At 42.7% G+C, this 12,346-nt stretch overlaps 1 long non-coding RNA gene across 1 annotated transcript; it reads right to left on the reverse strand.

The window, feature by feature from the left end:
• Positions 1-7,571: 7,571 nt before the first annotated feature.
• LOC311127794 lies at positions 7,572-9,563 on the reverse strand. Its single transcript, XR_014613146.1, has 3 exons — positions 9,400-9,563; positions 8,487-8,583; positions 7,572-7,950 (listed from the first exon to the last, which is right to left on the reverse strand). It is a non-coding gene; the product is annotated as an uncharacterized lncRNA (long non-coding RNA).
• Between the last annotated feature and the right edge of the window lie 2,783 nt (positions 9,564-12,346).

A 12,346-nucleotide genomic window follows, 5' to 3' on the forward strand; every position in this document is an offset into this window, starting at 1 on the left:
GCAGGGTTCCCCAACTGGCGACCTGCGGCCGGAATTTGGTCCACGTGGGATTTTATTTGGCTCCCAAATTTTTCAGAACTATATAAAGTATAATATATTTTTCAATTGTTGAACATAAAATACAGTAAAAAGACCAGCATATCAGCTCCAAGTGATTTACATTTTGGAAGTCTGTTCCAAGGTATAACCACGCATAATAGAAAGATATATGTAATTGTATACTAATGTAAGCAAGGTTTGAAGTGATTATGTTTTAGTCATTTGTTTGGGCTTCTTGCTGTCAATTTGCGGTCAATGAATTATTTGTAATTATGTTCTGGCCCCCTGACCATCCGCTTGAGAAAAAATCGTCCCGCAGCTGAATCTAGTTTGTGATCCTTGACTTAAACTGTGAAATATATTTTTTAAAATCTAAACTGTTGCTGCTCAACACCAACTAAAAGGGCTGCTGGGTCCTCCATCTTTATTAACACTATACGCGATTGTATATGTTATAAGATTTACAAATGTGCTAATTAAATAAAATAATCAATTGTAGTGATCTTGTTCGCTTCGATGTGTACGATTCTGGTTTGAGCATTTCAAAGTGTTGATCAATAAATAGTTGAAGGTTCTCTATATTATCCAGAATGTTTGTTTTACAGTTATCAGCTAATCCTCAATTTTACAATTAATTAATGGATCAAGCTGTGCCTACCACACTGCCTCTTGCCATATCATTTCCCCCCTAAATAACTTGTTACCCTTACCTGAGAGTCTGGAGAAGATAAGGAGGAGGATGGAGGGGGAGAGATGAGAAGCCATTTCTGCACTAAAGAGAAAGACTGAACTTCCTAATAGCTATAGCTGTCTTTAACTCTCTTCCTGCTTCTGTTTGAGTGTATATGCCCCCCTCAGTGGCAGATAGAAACTATTGCATTCTATGGACTAGTTGTAACATAAGGCTCTAAGGCACTACAACTGATTACCTTAATTAATTAGCACATTTGTATATCTTATATCAAATAAAATCACGTATAGTGTTAATAAAGATGGATGAACCAGCAGCCTATTTAGTTGGTGTTGAGAAGCAACAGTTGAGATAGAGTTCAGGTGCAAAAATATATATATTTTACAGTGAAGGTGATGAAGACTGGATCCAGAGGTTGTATTTACAAAAATGTACAGATTAAAAAATGATAACTTATTAACTGGCAAAACTACACTTACCTGGCCAATAGCAACATATAACCTCAAATTGAGGACTAAAGCAAAACAGCCTACATTTACACTCCTCCTGAACTGAGTTTTGCACCAGAGTTGTAAACTCACTGAGGGGCACTAGAACGTCAAGATGAAGCATACTTTGCAGACTATTCCATGTCTCTGGTGCACAATAGAAAAAGGTAGTCTTGTCTAACTGGGTAACGGCCCTGGGGACATTAAGTATCAACCACCTAGTAGACCGTGTCTGGTAACTGCTAGTGGTGAAGGAGAACAGGCTACAGAGGTAGTGGAGGAGTTTACCCAGAAGGGCTTTATATATGAACACATACCAATGTAGCTATCTGCGCATTTTAAGCCAAGTCCAGGCCACCCTTTGATACAAGGTGCAATGGTGGGTGAGTGACTTGGCATTTGTAACAAAGCACAAGGATGCATGATAGACTGAGTCCAGACTTTGTAGCACAGAGGAGGCTTCATGCATGTACATTAAGTTACCATCATTAATTACTGAAAGAAAAGTGGCTTGAACAAGGCTTGTTGCGTAAAAATAGAAACCCAATATATGTTTATGTAAATGTAATGTAAATGTAATCTAAAAGGAAGCTAGACTTGGGATTCTCAGCATAGACGCATTGTGTCCTGTCTGCGAGATAGTTTCTTAACCAGATGACAGCCCCTTCATTGAGACCAACGTTATTGAGTCTGGTTAGCAACAGTTTGTGGTCAACAAAAGCCAGATTGAACCCCACACAGGATGTTGTTTCAAGTAGGAATTTATTTAGCTGAGAGTTAACTAGAGATTCAAATACTTTTTACCATTTATTTAAATTATACTTACTCATTAACAGTTCAAGCATATATGGTGCTTGCAAGCACACACAATACAGCAGCAATGTACTTGGGCAGAGACACAACTTCCTAAGAATATCTAAATAGATTTTAAAGTTTATTAACAAAGCACACATTTATTTTAACATACAAAGCAGACGGAATAGTACAGTAAGACTATGATTCAGGAAATTAGGTCAACTGTGAAACAAATCATATTTGGGCAACAACATACGGACTAAAAAGTCAAATTAGGTCAAAGACATAGGTAGCAGTGGTCTAAGGCACTGCATCGCAGTGCTAGCTGTGCCACTAGAGATCCTAGTTCGAATCCAGGCTCTGTCGTAGCCGGCCGCGACCGGGAGACCCATGGGGCGGCGCACAATTGGCCCAGCGTCGTCCAGGGTAGGGGAGGGAATGGCCGGCAGGGATGTAACTCAGTTGGTAGAGCATGGCGTTTGCAACGCCAGGGTTGTGGGTTCGATTCCCACGGGGGGCCAGTATGAAAAAATAAATTAAAAAATAATGTAAGAGCGTCTGCTAAATGACTAAAATGTAAATGTAAAATGTACCAAAATGTACCAGGTCCCTGAAAAAGCAGGTGCAAGAAGTAAATCTGTCCCTTGGTCTCACCAGAGAGACCTGTCTGGTTTCTACTCATCCTCAGTTTTACCTTGGAGTCAGTTTGCCCTGAACTTCACCTCAGCAATGATGGTGCACATGAGGAAGAGCACTGCATTTCCAATTTTTGGCACGTAGAAGAATGTTCTCCCTCGTCTGTATAATAATTAAAAGATTTAGAACATGTTCCTCTGTAAATTGCTGGAATACAAGGACCATTGCTTTCTCCACATCTTCCATGTGACTAGGACACCAGATATCACCACCACCAACATGCCCAGAGGAATCAGTAGGACTTTTAGATCTATGGAACTGATGGTGAAAGTCTGTTTATTGTAAAATAAAGTCCATGAAACATCATAGATAAATAGACATGTTTGTGCTGCTATGACTAAATGGAATTATTTGTTGAGCTTTTCACACTTTTCATGTGTGGAACTTGACCATACAAGAATAGAATGCTACTACTTCTGCAAACCACAGAGACATGAGGAAGTGGTAAATATCTCTATGACAACCGTGTCTTGGCCTATACTCGGTGTGAAAACAATTAAGGAAGATGTTTTTGTGCCCTGAGCTCTAGTGTGAAAACCAGAAAAAGTTACTTCTATTGCCATCCATTTGGAAGGGTAAGTGTTAAATACAGCTGAATGAGTGATAATTACCTCATGGTGTCCTTCTCCTTGACCTCCTCAGGTCCTTGGACTGTGTTGTCAGTCTGAACAGACTCAGCAGTTGGAGAGAAAGAGGATTGTTCAGTGGTTGGAGCTTGGGTTGCTGTGAGGTAAAAACAACAATGGTATTATGACTGGTGTACCAGAGAGACACAGGGTAGACTAAACTGTAACAAGACACTGTGGCTAAGCTATGACCTTCTTGTACAGTTTATGTCATTTACTCCAACATGTGGGTTTTACTTAGTTTTAGCACTGTTGAGTTCAAACCAATGTTAGGACTACTGTAATCAGGTTATAATCGAATTTGTTTCAGATGATAATCAAGCAAGACTGAATAAAACAAGGTTATTACTTAAAAAACCCTAGAGTCGATTGATGCACCGGTGTGTCAATCTAAGTGACATAATAAAAAAATCCCCATAAAAATCTGTCAGTTGAAGCTAAAGATATCTTCTATATCTGATATTGTGTAAATCCAAAGCATCTGCCTGTGTCGCAATTCCGGCGGTGAAAAGATTCCAAGATGGCATAGCAGTGCGGTCGTGTATTATGTTGTGTCCTCGTGTAAATAGCCTGTTTTTTGTTTTTTTCCCCGTATATATTTCTCTCTCACTTTCCATCCTTAACTAAATATACTTTCCTGCAACCCGCCTCACCCAATGTGGAACGGATTCTATTATTTCTTCATACCTTTTATCAAGAACCCACGGCTGAAACTAGCCAGCTAACTAGCTACTTGCTATTAGCTATTGCTATTAGCCACCGTTAGCGGTCTTCACCACTGTCCATGGCCTGCAGTACCTACCAGCCAGCTCTAGCCTGGACAATTATCGGCCAGTCTACACAGCGTGCTATCGACCCAGAGCATTTCAGATTTTCTGCCGGAATTACTGAATCACTGGACCTTAACACCGGATCATCACAACTAGCTAGCTAAAACCAAATGGATGTTGTTGTTGGCTAATCACCACTAATCACCACTTGTCCCAAAGCCAGGCCCGTCTCCCGGCTATCCACCTCTCTGTCAACCGGACGGGACCTCCTAGTGTCGACACGGAGCCCCACCGATCCATCACGACTGGTCTGCCGACGTAATCGTCTGATGTGGTTTCAACAGGCTTCCCGTTGCGTCGACCACAAAGATCCATCTGCTAGCACCGGCCCGCTAGCATGTGCAATCAACAGCCGTGCCTCCTGCTCGTCTGTGCTGTAGCAGCCTACGAACTGCTCCCGGACTTACCTATTGCTGTTCACTGGACCTTATGATCACTCAGCTACACATCTGATGCCCGCTGGACTGTTCCTTTACACGGTACCCCATCCTGTTTTTCTGTTTAGCCTCAGCCCAAACTTTCGTCGCCATTACCAGTTGTTGTCTTCGCCCTCTCGAATAACACCTGTGATTGCGTTATGCCTCTCTCCCATGTCAATATGCCTAGCCTATTGCTGTTTGGGTTAGTTGTTATTGTACTATTTCACTGTAAAGCCCCCAGTCCCACTCAACCTGCCTCAGATAGCATCCTTGTCCCACCCCCCATACACGCGGAGACCGGCTCAATCGGTACCTCCAGTGATGCTATCTCTTTCATCGTTACCCAATGCTTAGGAGTACCTCCACTGTACTCATATCCTTCCATATCCTTGTCTGTACATAATGCCCTGAATCTATTCTACAATGCCCGGAAATCTGCCCCGTGTATGCTCTGTACCCAACGCACTAGAAGACCAGTTCTTAAAGCCTTTAGCCTTATACTTATTATATTCCTCCTCTGTTCCTCTGGTGATGTAGAGGTTAACCCAGGCCCTGTAGCCCCCAGTATCAATCATACTCCCCAGGCGCTATCATTTTTTGACTTCTGTAACCGTAAAAGCATTGGTTTCTTGCATGTTAACATCCGAAGCCTCCTCCCAAAGCTTGAGTTATTCACTGCGTTAGCACACTCTGCCAACCCTGATGTTCTAGCAGTGTCTGAATCCTGTCTTAGGAAGGCCACCAAAAATTCAGAAATGTCCATCCTGAATTACAACATTTTCCGTCTAGATAGAACTACCAAAGGGGGCGGAGTTGCAATCTACTGTAGAGATAGCCTGCAGAGCTCTATCATACTATCCAGGTCTGTGCCCAAACAGTTTGAGCTTCTACTTCAAAAAATCCACCTTTCCAGAAATAAGTCTCTCACTGTTGACGCTTGTTACAGACCCCCCTCAGCCCCCAGTTGTGCCCTGGACACCATATGTGAATTGCTTGCCCCCAATCTATCCTCAGAGTTTGTACTGCTTGGTGACCTAAACTGGGATATGCTTAACACCCCGGCCGCCCTACAATCTAAACAAATTATCAAGGAACATACCAGGTACAACCCAAAATCCGTAAACATGGGCACCCTCATAGATATCATCCTGACTAATTTACCCTCTAAATACACCTCCGCTGTTTTCAACCAGGATCTCAGCGATCACTGCCTCATTGCCTGCGTATGTAATGGTTCCGCGGTCAAACGATCACCCCTCATCACTGTCAAACGCTCCCTAAAACACTTCAGCGAGCAGGCCTTTCTAATTGACTTGGCCCGGGTATCCTGGATGGATATTGACCTCATTCCGTCAGTAAAGGATGCCTGGATGATCTTCAAAAGTGCTTTCCTCTCCATCTTAAATAAGCATGCCCCATTCAAAAAATTCAGAACTAAGAACAGATATAGCCCCTGGTTCACCCTAGACTTGACTGCCCTTGACCAGCACAAAAACATCCTGTGGCGTACTGCATTAGCATCGAACAGCCCCCGCGATATGCAACTTTTCAGGGATGTCAGGAACCAATATACACAATCAGTTAGGAAAGCAAAGGCTAGCTTTTTTAAACAGACTCCAAAAAGTTTTGGGACACTGTAAAGTCCATGGAGAATAAGAGCACCTCTTCCCAGCTACCCACTGCAATGAGGCTAGGAAACACTGTCACCACCAATAAATCTACGATAATCGAGAATTTCAATAAGCATTTTGCTACGGCTGGCCATGCTTTCCACCTGGCTACCCCTACCCTGGCCACCAGCTCTGCACCCTCCGCTGCAACTTGCCCATGCCCCCCCCCCCCCCCCCCCGCTTCTCCTTCACCCAAATTCAGATAGCTGATGTCCTGAAAGAGCTGCAAAATCTGGACCCTTACACATCAGCTGGGCTAGACAATCTGGACCCTTTCTTTCTAATATTAGCAGCCAAAATTGTCGCAACCCCTATTACTAGCCTGTTCAACCTCTCTTTCGTATCGTCTGAGATCCCCAGAGATTGGAAAGCTGCCGCGGTCATCCAACTTCGGCGATGTCATGTACAAAATAGCTTCCAACACTCAACTCAGCAAATTGGATATAGTCTATCACAGTGCCATCCGTTTTGTCACCAAAGCCCCATATGCTACCCACCAATGTGACCTGTACGCTCTCGTTGGCTGGCCCTCACTACATATTCGAAATTGGGCCCACCTGGCTTGACGAGAGTTAATCCGTTTCACTGCCGTCTGGGCTCCAAATTCCGGTGGTCAGTAAGAATCCAGAATGGATGGACTGCGCCCTCCAGCCTGTGTCTCCATTCCTGCAGATCGAGGACCACCGCCAACAGCTCCCTGTCTCCCACTCCATAGTTCATCTCTGCGGGGGTAAGCTTTTTAGAGAAAAAGGCACAGGGATACATTTTCTCTGGCTTACCGTGCCGCTGGGAGAGGACCGCACCCACGGACTCCTCCGATGCGTCCATCTCCAGGATGAAAGGACAAGATGGATCTGGGTGTTTTAGGATGGGCGCTGTGGTGAACCTCTCCTTCGGCCTCTTGAAGGCAGCGTCAGCCTCAGGGTTCCAGGCCAGCATCTGAGGCCCACCCTTAAGGAGAGAGGTGGGCGGGGCGGCTATGGAGCTGAAGGTCCTGATGAAACGCCGGTAGAAATTAGCGAAGCCCAGGAAGCTCTGTTGGCCCTTGATGGCGGTGGGAACCAGCCATGACCTGACGGCGTCCGTCTTCACTCCTTCCATGAACACCCCCTGAGGACTGATCTGGTATCCCAGGAAGGAGATGGCCTGTTGGTGGAATTCACATTTCTCCCCCTTCACCAACAGGCTGTGTTCCCTGAGGCGGAGTAGGACAGCTCGGATGTCCCTGACGTGCTCCTCGAACGTAGCCGAGTAGATCAGGATATCGTCGATGTACACCACCACCTGTCTACTCAGCATGTCCTTGAACACGTCATTGACGAAGGACTGGAACACATTGGCGAGGCCGTAGGGCATGACACAGTATTCATAGTGGCCTGAGGTAGTGCTTAATGCCGTCTTCCACTCGTCTCCTTCCCGGATTCGGATCAGGTTGTAGGCACTCCTCAGGTCCAACTTGGAAAAGTACCGGGCCCCTCGTAGCTGCTCAACGGCCGACGGAACCAGAGGGAGGGGGTACCGGTACTTGGTGGTGACTGCGTTCAGCCCCTGTAGTCAATGCATGGTCTCAGTCCTCCGTCTTTTTTTGCCAAGAAGAAGAAGCTGACGGAGGCAGGAGAGGTAGAGCGTCTGATGAACCCCAGTTTCAGGGTCTCCGCCACATACTTCTCCATGGCCTCAGTCTCCTCCATGGAAACTTAACAATGACACAGAGAAATAACAAAGATAGAGTAAACGACACGAAGCTAAACAATCACACACAACATTCATCCAGAACAGTCCAGGGCTAAATAGGGGTGGTGATGAGATGATGAGGTGCAGGTGAGCTGGAGGTGATTAGGGTGCGTTGGGTTTCCATTCCGGTGTTGCCGAGGTGGTGCGCTCAGACCGGTGGCTCAGTAGACCGGCGAATCAGAGCGCCGGAGGGGAGCAACAGGAGGAGACGTGACATTAACAAAAAAGTCCATACCAGAGGTGGCCAACCTTCCTCCACTCCCTGATCTACTTGGTGAGCAGACTTCTATTCCAGCGTAGCAATAATACACATTATTATCAACTCATTAGGTTTGAGAAGTTGAATCAGGTGTGTTAGTGCTGGGCTGGAACAGAAGCCTGCACACCCAGCATACCTCCAGGAGAAGGATTGGCCTGCTACAGTTGTAATAAGTTTGCAGGCTACATTGTGTGACTTTTAACTGTATTGTAGTATACAACATTAGCTAACATACATACACATACTACCCATGGCATACAAGGATGTGCCAGCAGTCTCTTGGGACATTCATTGGGACCTCTTCATCTGCATACAGGCTTTCACAGCTCTCCATATCTGAGGACAGACATCACAAAGAAACAGGCTTCATTTTATTACAATTAGACAGCCCTGACTATTATCTCCTTGTCTGTCTTCATAGTTTTCATCTCTAGGACTAGAACGCCAGAATATTTGCATAATGTCATCCCACAACCTGCCCTGTCTAACTAGCTAGTACACCTACTCTCTTTTCTGACAGCTGGAGCAGAAAATCATTTCACCCTCTTCCATTGCTGTTATCTACAAATGCATTTGGAGCATGAGTTTTTAATTTACAATGATGAATAGGCATCAAGATAACAAGCTAATATGACGTTAACTAGCTGTAGTATGTAAGGTTAGCTAACAAGCAGCTCATTAGCCTACACACAGTGGCCTGCAGTACCTAGCTAGCTAATAATACATAAAAAAACAAAAAAACATTGTCAAAAATGTTTTGAAATAAATTTAGCTACTTACTTGAATAGGTTCACACCTACGCCCATGCACACAAAGCGTTTTGTTCTACAACCCCCACAAGTGTCATGGGACTCGTCTGAAGGTAACCGGTACCGGTTGAACAAAATTATTGAAAGTATATATTTCTTTACTGTATATTTTTCCATTTATGAATGTCTTATTCAATGTTTTTCACAGGCTATAGTAGTAATTCAATTCAATAGCCAAATTCAATATTTTAGCAAATCATTTTTTTATACCTAAAGGGGTCCTAAAATTCAAAATCAAATAGCAAAATGATCCATAGTATGACCATCTTAAAACAATTGTCAACCCCTCACGACTTAGACTTTTAAGAATTAATTCTACAGTATCTGATTGCTCTCTACTCACTGGTCATAGTGGTGGTACTTTGTGTGGTGGTTTGTCGTCTGACAGTGATCTGAACAGTCATCATAAGGTCTCCCACTCTACACCTGTACCAGCCAGTGTTATCCATCTTCAGACCACTCATAGTCACCGTTAAGACTTTTCCTCTGGTGGCATCAGTGGTCTGCTGTAGGGTCACTGATGTCCTCAATAGTCCTACACATTGCACCGCACTACACATTACAAACCAATTTTTTATGCATGATGGACTCATCCTTTTTTACTCATGCAATACAGAACCTTGGCCTATGTGGACTTAAAATTAAGTTTAGATTAATGGGACGTTTTTGTTTATTTTGAAGACTGCACAGGCGTTAAATTGGAAAAACCAACGTTGGGTTTTGAGTTTGATCTGATACAAGTTAATTGTAGAGATTGGGGTATATTATGGCTTGAATGCTGTTGTACTGTGTTGCCCTTTTGCCGGATGTGAATCGGAACGAATAGAATTTAAGACAATATATATTGACAGCTCTGTGGGGCTACAGGATACGCTATTGATATAGGAGGAGGGTTAATGACCTGTCTAGGTTCTCTACTGGAGTAGGACTATACAATCTATAACAATTGGTGTCACTATCTTTTTAACACCATTTAAACAATACATTTTAATTTTAAAAATGCAAAGGACCGATACACACCGGATAATGGGTTGGATGTTGTCAACAGGGTCTGTTAACTCTGCTAGCGCGCGGCTGGCTCGTTAACACTGGATTAAACCAATTATAGCCTAAATTAATCAGCCAGTTAATCAGTGTATGATCTTATTATTCGTATCTAAGAACCATTTGCTTTGCTAATTAGAGACTAATGTTAGCTAGTTAACATTGAACCTGGTTTGTTAGCGACCTGCAGATTCATGCAGGGTAGTAACATCATGAGTTGGGATTATGGTTCATTGTTTACTTAGCTAGCTAGCTAAATGTCTTACCAAAAGACTCCACTATGCAAGTAACCATTTTGGGTGCGTTCGTAAATTCAGTCTGAGTATGCCAGAGCATATGTGAACGGAATGAGTAGGTGTGTCCAACTCAACAGTGCTAATACTAAGTTAAAATCCACATGTTGGGGTAAATTAAATAAGCTGGACAAGAAGGACATATCTTAGCCACAATGTCTTGTTACAGTTCAGTCTACCCTGTGTCTCTCTGGTACACCAGTCATAATACCATTGTTGTTTTTACCTCACAGCAACCCACGCTCCAACCACTGAACAATCCTCTTTCTCTCCAACTGCTGAGCCTGTTCAGACTGACAACACAGTCCAAGGACCTGAGAGGGTCAAGGAGAAGGACAACATGAGGTAATTATCACTAATTCAGCTGTATTTCACATTTATTTTTCCAAATGGATGGCTATAGAAATAGGAAGAAAGGTAACATTTTCTGTTTTCACAATAGTTTAGGGCACAAAACACCCTCCTTAAACGTTTTCACACCAAGTATTGGCCAAGACACTGTTGTAGAGACATTTACAATCATAGAGACAGAGATATTTGCTACTTCCTCATATCTCTGTGGTTTGTAGAAGTAGCAGCATTATTCACATTAAAAGGTGTGAAGAGCTGAACAAACATTTCCATTTTGTCATAGCAGCAGAAAAAACATAACAGAAAATAGAAAATGTTATGGAATGTATTTGACAATAAACATAGTATTTTACCATCAGTTCCATAGATCTAAAAGTCCTACTGGTTCCTCTGGGCATGTTGGTGTTGGTGATAGCTGGTGTCCTAGTCACATGGAAGATGTGGAGAAATCATAGTAAGTATTCATTCTATAATGACTGTAATAAAAAAAGTGATGCGTTTGATTTTGGAGATATTTTCATGAGACAATAAATATTTTCCTTAAAGACATTACATTTTTACATTTTAGTCATTTAGCAGACGCTCTTATCCAGAGCGACTTACAGGTAGTGAATGCATACATTATTTTTATTATTTATTTTTCATACTGGCCCCCCGTGGGAAACAAACCCACAACCCTGACATTTCAAACGCCATGCTCTACCAACTGCACTGCTCTACACTGCAAACCACTTATAGAAACTGAAATCACGCTGAATATAGAGTTAACATATATACATTGTACAGTTACAATACAATGGACATGAAGCTTTAGCTGAAGGGCTAATGTGTGATTTAAGCGCATCTTATGTCCATGTCCTGCATTTTTCACAGACAGGGTCTTACCCACAAGGCCTTGAGTCAGATGAGAGGAACATGAGTGTAGCCTACCACTGAGGTGTTTGTTATCTGGTCCATGGCCTTATTGTCCTCTGGAATAAAGAAAGAGAGATGCAGTATTAGAGACCTCTGAGATACACTAGAATAATACTGAATACATTCATCATAGAAGAGTTATACTTTTGAGTCTCCTCCTCTTATGTCAAGATACATTGGTTATAACATAGGCTAATACAGTTATCTTCAAGGAAAATATTGATGTCTCATGAAAATATCTCCAAAATCAAACTTATAATTTTTCCAATATAGTCATTATAGAATGAATACTTACTATGCTTTCTCCACATCTTCCATGTGACTAGGACACCAGATATCACCACCACCAACATGCCCAGAGGAATCAGTAGGACTTTTAGATCTATGGAACTGATGGTGAAAGACTATGTTTATTATAAAATACAGTCCATGAAATATCACAGTTAAATAGATTATTATTATTTGGTTTATGTTTTTTGTGCTAATATGACAACATGGAAACATTTGTTCAGCTCTTCACACCGTTTATGCATGAAACTTGACCATCCAAGAATAGAATGCTGCTTCTTTGACAACCACAGAGATATGAGGAAATGGTAAATGTCTCTATGATGGTAAATGTCTCTATAACAGTGTCTTGGCCATCACTCGGTGTGAGATTTTTAAGGAGGGTGTTTTTGTGCCTGA

This window comes from Coregonus lavaretus, assembly GCF_964263955.1.
Source record: "Coregonus lavaretus genome assembly, chromosome: 4".
Lineage (NCBI taxonomy): Eukaryota > Metazoa > Chordata > Actinopteri > Salmoniformes > Salmonidae > Coregonus > Coregonus lavaretus.